This window comes from Bos grunniens, chromosome 8 (assembly GCF_055505025.1).
Source record: "Bos grunniens cultivar Pamir isolate PY7600 chromosome 8, Bosgru_T2T1.0, whole genome shotgun sequence".
In the NCBI taxonomy this organism is placed as follows: Eukaryota; Metazoa; Chordata; class Mammalia; order Artiodactyla; family Bovidae; genus Bos; species Bos grunniens.
Window position 1 is genome coordinate 21,342,685 of NC_141172.1, and position 8,807 is coordinate 21,351,491.

The window sequence follows — 8,807 nt, forward strand, 5'->3', positions numbered from 1 at the left end:
ATCTCCTTCAGAATGGACTAGTTGGATCTCCTTGAAGTCCAAGGGACTCTCAAGAGTCTTCTCCAACACCACAGTTCAAAAGCATCAATTCTTCAGCTCTCAGCCTTCTTCACAGTCCAACTCTCACATCCATACATGACCACTGGAAAAACCAAAGCCTTGACTAGACGGACATTTGTTGGCAAAGTAATGTCTCTGCTTTTTAATACACTATCTAGTTTGGTCATAACTTTCCTTCCACAGAGTAAGTGTCTTTTGATTTCATGGCTGCAATCACCATCTGCAGTGATTTTGGAGTCCCCCCAAAATAAATTCTGACACTGTTTCCACTGTTTCCCCATCTATTTCGCATAAAGTGATGGGACCAGATGCCATGATCTTAGTTTTCTGAATGTTGAGCTTTAAGCCAACTTTTTCACTCTCCTCTTTCACTTTCATCAAGAGACTTTTTAGTTCCTCTTCACTTTCTGCCATAAGGGTGGTGTCATCTGCATATCTGAGGTTATTGATATTTCTCCTGGCAATCTTGATTCCAGCTTGTGCTTCTTCCAGCCCAGCGTTTCTCATGATGTACTCTGCATAGAAGTTAAATGAGTAGGGTGATAGTACACAGCCTTGACCTATTCCTTTTCCTATTTGGAACCAGTCCGTTGTTTCATATCCAGTTCTGACTGTTGCTTCCTGACCTGCATATAGGTTTCTCAAGAGGCAGGTCAGGTGGTCTGGTATTCCCATCTCTTTCAGAATTTTCCACAGTTTATTATGATCCACATAGTCAAAGGCTTTGACATAGTCAATAAAGCAGAAATAGATATTTTTCTGGAACTCTCTTCCCTTTTCCATGATCCAGCAGATGTTGGCAATTTGATCTCTGGTTCCTCTGCATTTTCTATAACCATCTGGAACGTCTGGAAGTTCCCAGTTCATGTATTGTTGAAGCCTGTCTTGGAGAATTTTGAGAATTACTTTACTAGAGTGTGAGACGAGTGCAATAGTGCGGTAGTTTGAGCATTCTTTGGCATTGCCTTTCTTTGGGATTGGAATGAAAACTGACCTTTTCCAGTCCTGTGGCCACTGCTGAGTTTTCCAAATTTGCTGGCATATTGAGTGCAGCATTCACAGCATCATCTTTCAGGATTTGAAATTGCTCCACTGGAATTCCATCACCTCCACTAGCTTTGTTCGTAGTGATGCTTTCTAAGGCCCATTTGACTTCACATTCCAGTATGTCTGGCTCTAGGTGAATGATCACACCATCATGATTATCTTGGTCGTCAAGATCTTTTCTGAGTGGTTGCTGCTAAGTCACTTCAGTCGTGTCTGACTCTGTGTGACTCCATAGACGGCAGCCCACCAGGCTGCCTTGTCCCTGGGATTCTCCAGGCAAGAATGATGGAGTGGGTTGCCATTTCCTTCTGAATGGTTGAAAGTGAAGTGAAGTCGCTCAGTCGTGTCCGACTCTTCGTGACCCCATGGACTGCAGCCCACCAGGCTCCTCCATCCATGGGATTTTCCGGGAAAGAGTACTGGAGTGGGTTGCCGTTGCCTTCTCCAGGGTAGACAGCTAGTCACCAGCAAAGTGGGCTTCAAACCCAGGCCTCAGATCCATCTGCCTTTGGAAACACTAGAGTGATTTTTAGAATTTATAGTAACCCCATGTGCTCGTTTTACGGGCCACTCCCCACATACATACGCTGAGGGTCCCCAGGATGAGAAATGCAGGCCAGCATTAGACCCTTTGGTGGTTTATAAGCATTTGTTTATAAGGAAACAAAAAAGTTTGCTACTTACAGTTCCAAAACAATATAATAATCTTCAGTATCAAAAAAGTCTTTAATCATGATGATATAAGGATGATTTAGTTTCTCATATCTTGAAGTACTAAACCCCAAACTAATGTTTTCATGTGACAGACCTTTTGGGATATGCTTAGGGTGTGGGGATGGAGACCTCACAAAAGGAAATAATGCCCTTATAAAAGAGGTGGATATAAACTACTCCCTCTCCTGCCCTGTGATGATACAAGGAGAACTCTGCAGTGTGAGACCTGAAGCAGGCTCTCACCACAACTGGACCATGCTGACTTCCAGTTCTCAGATATCCAGACTCGAGAACTAACTTGCAGCAATACATTTCTGGTCTTTGCAAACTACCCAGTCTATGCTCTTTTGTTGAAGAAGCTTGAACAATAAGATATAACATGTCCTGTTTTATCCTAAGAATACCTCCAGGAGTCTGTAAAATACCTGAAAGGAGAAATCAACTTCCTCAACCCTGTTCCTAGACATTTCATCTGGGCTGAAACATTTCTTGAGGTCAATCATATTCATGTAACATCAATTCACAAGGATGGTAATGATAGGAGAAACAATAATACCAACATCTGTTAATAGATATGATGTGATAACACACTAATTTAAATATTCTTCACAGTTCTACAAGGGAGGATATGATGAAATAACGTGTGAGAGAATTTTTAAAGATCATTTGCAGAAATATTTTCTTCAAGTTTGCATTTTCAACATTTGGAAGGTATGGTGAGTGGAAGATCCACTGTCCACTTTTAGTTCAGTGATTCTCAAGTACTTGCAAGGAGCTGCCTGATCATTCTTTCGTTGTCTCCCTCAGGTAATAAGGAAACATTTTGTCTACACTTGTAGATGTTTTCCTCATTGGCCTATGCCTTTGGGACTCAACCTGAATGCTTCCTTCAAATAGTCTATGATGCTCTGAACTCTGACTGACATCTCTGTTATCTTCCCCAAGCTGAAACTGTGATATAAGAGTTTGTCAGAGTGTGTGCAACAAGAACATTGGATTTCCCCTTGCACACCCACCCAGAGCTCCGTTAGGACAAACAGTGCAAAAATGAAAAAATGGTCTTGTGCACTGAACTTGTCTTCTCCTCTCTTAATCATCCAATTATTTCCCAACTTCCTTGCCATGAGACTCCCATGAGGATAAGTCCAGGCCGTGTGATGTGAGAAGTGCTATTACCCCATCTACTCCTGCTCCTTGGAAGCATCCCATGTGATCCACCAGACTTTTCTCTTTGCCTTCAAGGAGAATAGACTCAAGTGTGACCGACAAATTTGGAGTCACAGGTTGATGATGGAAAAAATCTCAAAACAATGGCACCAATGTTCTCAACTCACTCTTTGGAGGAGAGCAAGCTAGAAGATTCACCTGATCAAGGCCTGCGTTGTGCTCTTCGAAGACAGAAAGAAAAGTGTCCACTAGATTCAAATTCCTGAGACTTTGCTGTTTACATGTTAAAGAAGAAGAAGCTAAGCATTAGGTTAACTGACAAATACCTTTAACAACATACTCTCTTAAAAACTTTTCCATAAAAAAATAAATTTCATAGGTTGAAAATAGCAAATACACTCAAAACACGTAAAAAATCTTTTAGATTATGTTATAAAATTATTTATTTAAGAAAAGAGATTGTGATTGGATGACTGGACGGTGTTGGGGATGCCCTGTGGGTGAATCAGAGCGCAGTCCCCACCCAAGGTCTGGGGTGCTATGCGCCTTTGGAGATGCTCTGGGACTTTCAGGGTATCTTTCAAGGAATTGGCCTTGAAGTAGGGGAGTAAGTATTGAACAGCTAAAAAGTAGGAATATTCAAAAACTTACAGCACTGTATTTTTATGCATTTCAATTTATATTTAATTACATTTGTCTCATTAAATATTTTAAAATTTTTATTTTTGAAATATTTTTTGAAATATTAAATATATATTAAAATATGTGAGTATTCATTTTATGAAAATATTTAAATGTTAGATAATATATTAAAATATGAGTATTAAAATGATTTAATATTTATTAGTATTTTATTAAATTCTTTTTAAGCTATGGTTTATTTATACTGAAACAAGAATTCATTTATTTTTTTTTAATTAATTTATTTTTTTTATTTTACAATACTGTATTGGTTTTGCCATACAGCAACATGAATCCACCACAGGTGTACACGTGTTCCCAATCCTGAACCCTCCTCCCACGTCCCTCCCCATACCATCCCTCTGGGTCATCCCAGTGCACCAGCCCCAAGCTTCCTGTATCCTGCATTGAACCTGGACTGGTGATTCGTTTCTTATATTATATTATGCATGTTTCAATGCCATTCTCCCAAATCATCCCCCCCACCCTCTCCCACAGAGTCCAAAAGACTGATCTATACATCTGTGTCTCTTTTGTTGTCTCACATACAGGGTTATCATTCCATCTTTCCAAATTCCATATATATGTGTTAGTATACGGTATTGGTGTTTTTCTTTCTGGCTTACTTCACTCTGTATAATTGGCTCCAGTTTCATCCACCTCATTAGAAATGATTCAAATGTATTCTTTTTAATGGCTGAGTAATACTCCGTTGTGTATATGTACCACAGCTTTGTTACCCATTCATCTGCTGATGGACATCTAGGTTGCTTCCATGTCCTGGCTATTATAAACAGTGCTGCGATGAACATTGGGGTACACGTGTCTCTTTCCCTTCTGGTTTCCTCAGTGTGTATGCCCAGCAGTGGGATTGCTGGGTCGTATGGCAGTTCTATTTCCAGTTTTTTAAAGAATCTCCACACTGTTCTCCATAGTGGCTGTACTAGTTTGCATTCCCACCAACAGTGTAAGAGGGTTCCCTTTTCTTCACATCCTCTCCAGCATTTATTGCTTGTAGACTTTTGGATCACAGCCATTCTGACTGGCGTGAAATGGTACCTCATTGTGGTTTTGATTTGCATTTCTCTGATAATGAGTGATGTTGAGCGTCTTTACATGTGTTTGTTAGCCATCTGTATGTCTTCTTTGGAGAAATGTCTATTTAGTTCTTTGGCCCATTTTTTGATTTGGTCGTTTATGTTTCTGGAATTGAGCTGCAGGAGTTGCTTGTATATTTTTGAGATTAGTAGTCTGTCAGCTGCTTCATTTGCTATTATTTTATCCCATTCTGAAGGCTGTCTTTTCACCTTGCTTATAGTTTCTTTTGTTGTGCAGAAGCTTTTAATTTTAATTAGATCCCATTTGTTTATTTTTGCTTTTATTTCCAATATTCTGGGAGGTGGATCATAGAGGATCCTGCTGTGATTCATGTCGGAAAGTGTTTTGCCTATGCTGTCCTCTAAGAGTTTTATAGTTTCTGATCTGATGTTTAGATCTTTAATCCATTGTGAGTTTATTTTTGTGTATGGTGTTAGAAAGTGTTCTAGTTTCATTCTTTTACAAGTGGTTGACCAGTTTTCCCAGCACCACTTGTTAAAGAGATTGTCTTTTCTGCATTGTATATTCTTGCCTCCTTTGTCAAAGATAAGGTGTCCATAGGTGCGTGGGTTTATCTCTGGGCTTTCTATTTTGTTCCATTTAGCTATATTTCTGTCTTTCTGCCAGTATCATACTGTCTTGATGACTGTGGCTTTGTAGTAGAGCCTGAAGTCAGGCAGGTTAATTCCTCCAGTTCCATTCTTCTTTCTCAAGATAGCTTTGGCTATTCAAGGTTTTTTGTATTTCCAAACAAATTGGGAAGTTATTTGTTCTAGCTCTGTGAAAAATACCGTTGGTAGCTTGATAGGGATTGCATTGAATCTATAAATTGCTTTGGGTAGTATACTCATTTTCACTATATTGATTCTTCCAATCCATGAACATGGTATATTTCTCCATCTATTAGTGTCCTCTTTGATTTCTTTCACCAGTGTTTTATAGTTTTCTATATATAGGTCTTTAGTTTCTTTAGGTAGATATATTCCTAAGTATTTTATTCTTTTTGTTGCAATGGTGAATGGAATCGTTTCCTTAATTTCTCTTTCTATTTTCTCATTATTAGTGTAAGGAATGCAAGGGATTTCTGTGTGTTGATTTTATATCCTGCAACTTTACTATATTCATTGATTAGCTCTAGTAATTTTCTGGTGGAGTCTTTAGGGTTTTCTATGTAGAGGACCATGTCATCTGCAAATAGTGAGAGTTTTACTTCTTCTTTTCCAATTTGGATTCCTTTTATTTCTTTTTCTGCTCTGATTGCTGTGGCCAAAACTTCCAAAACTATGTTGAATAGTAGTGGTGAGAGTGGGCACCCTTGTCTTGTTCCTGACTTTAGAGGAAATGCTTTCAATTTTTCACCATTGAGGATAATGTTTGCTGTGGGTTTGTCATATATAGCTTTTATTATGTTGAGGTATGTTCCTTCTATTCCTGCTTTCTGGAGAGTTTTTAGCATAAATGGATGTTGAATTTTGTCAAAAGCTTTCTCTGCATCTATTGAGATAATCATATGGCTTTTATTTTTCAATTTGTTAATGTGGTGTATTACATTGATTGATTTGTGGATATTGAAGAATCCTTGCATCCCTGAGATAAAGCCCACTTGGTCATGGTGTATGATCTTTTTAATGTGTTGTTGGATTCTGATTGCTAGAATTTTGTTAAGGATTTTTGCATCTATGTTCATCAGTGATATTGGCCTGTAGTTTTTTTTTTTTTTTTTGTGGCATCTTTGTCAGGTTTTGGTATTAGGGTGATGGTGGCCTCATAGAATGAGTTTGGAAGTTTACCTTCCTCTGCAATTTTCTGGAAGAGTTTGAGTAGGATAGGTGTTAGCTCTTCTCTAAATTTTTGGTAGAATTCAGCTGTGAAGCCGTCTGGACCTGGGCTTTTGTTTGCTGGAAGATTTTTGATTACAGTTTCAATTTCCGTGCTTGTGATGGGTCTGTTACAATTCTCTATTTCTTCCTGGTCCAGTTTTGGAAAGTTGTACTTTTCTAAGAATTTGTCCATTTCTTCCACGTTGTCCATTTTATTGGCATATAATTGCTGATAGTAGTCTCTTATGATCCTTTGTATTTGTGTGTTGTCTGTTGTGATCTCTCCATTTTCATTTCTAATTTTATTGATTTGATTTTTCTCCCTTTGTTTCTTGATGAGTCTGGCTAATGGTTTGTCAATTTTATTTATCCTTTCAAAGAACCAGCTTTTGGTTTTGTTGATTTTTGCTATGGTCTCCTTTGTTTCTTTGCATTTATTTCTGCCCTATTTTTTAAGATTTCTTTCCTTCTACTAACCCTGGGGTTCTTCATTTCTTCCTTTTCTAGTTGCTTTAGGTGTAGAGCTAGGTTATTTATTTGACTTTTTTCTTGTTTCTTGAGGTATGCCTGTATTGCTATGAACTTTCCCCTTAGCGCTGCTTTTACAGTGTCCCGTAGGTTTTGGGTTGTTGTGTTTTCATTTTCATTCGTTTCTATGCATATTTTTATTTCTTTTTTGATTTCTTCTGTGATTTGTTGGTTATTCAGCAGCATGTTGTTCAGCCTCCAGATGTTGGAATTTTTAACAGTTTTTCTCCTGTAATTGAGCTCTAATCTAACTACGTTGTGGTCAGAAAAGATACTTGGAATGATTTCAATTTTTCTGAATTTACCAAGCTAGATTTATGGTCCGGGATGTGATCTATCCTGGAGAAGGTTCCGTGTGTGCTTGAGAAAAAGTTGAAATTCATTGTTTTGGGGTGAAATGTCCTATAGATATCAATTAGGTCTAACTGGTCTATTGTATCATTTAAAGTTTGTGTTTCTTTGTTAATTTTCTGTTTAGTTGATCTATCCATAGGTGTGAGTGGGGTATTAAAGTCTCCCACTATTATTGTGTTATTGTTAATTTCCCCTTTCATACTTGTTAGCATTTGTCTTACATATTGTGGTGCTCCAATGTTGGGTGCATATATATTTATAATTGTTATATCTTCTTCTTGGATTGATCCTTTGATCATTATGTAGTGTCCTTCTTTGTCTCTTTTTACAGCCTTTGTTTTAAAGTCAATTTTATCTGATATGAGTATTGCTACTCCTGCTTTCTTTTGATCTCTATTTGCATGGAATATCTTTTTCCAGCCCTTCACTTTCAGTCTGTATGTGTCCCCTGTTTTGAGGTGGGTCTCTTGTAGACAACATATATAGGGGTCTTGTTTTTGTATTCATTCAGCCAGTCTTTGTCTTTTGGTTGGGTCATTCAACCCATTTATGTTTAAGGTAATTACTGATAAGTATGATCCCGTTGCCATTTACTTTATTGTTTTGGGTTCGAGTTTATACACTGTTTTTGTGTCTCCTGTCTAGAGAATATCCTTTAGTATTTGTTGGAGAGCTGGTTTGGTGCTGCTGAATTCTCTCGGCTTTTGCTTGTCTGTAAAGCTTTTCATTTCTCCTTCATATTTGAATGAGATCCTTGCTGGGTACAGTAATCTGGGCTGTAGGTTATTTTCTTTCATCACTTTAAGTATGTCTTGCCATTTCCTCCTGGCCTGAAGAGTTTCTATTGAAAGATCAGCTGTTATCCTTATTGGAATCCCCTTGTGTGTTATTTGTTGTTTTTCCCTTGCTGCTTTTAATATTTGTTCTTTGTGTTTGATCTTTGTTAATTTGATTAATATGTGTCTTGGGGTGTTTCTCCTTGGGTTTATCCTGTTTGGGACTCTCTGGGTTTCTTGGGCTTGGGTGATTATTTCCTTCCCCATTTTAGGGAAGTTTTCAACTATTATCTCCTCAAGTATTTTCTCATGGTCTTTCTTTTTGTCTTCTTCTTCTGGGACTCCTATGATTCGAATGCTGTGGTGTTTAATATTGTCCTGGAGGTCTCTGAGCTTGTCCTCATTTCTTATAATTCGTTTTTCTTTTTTCCTTTCTGATTCATTTATTTCTACCATTCTATCTTCTATTTCACTAATCCTATCTTCTGCCTCTGTTGTTCTACTATTTGTTGCCTCCAGAGTGTTTTTGATCTTATTTATTGCATTATTCATTATATATTGA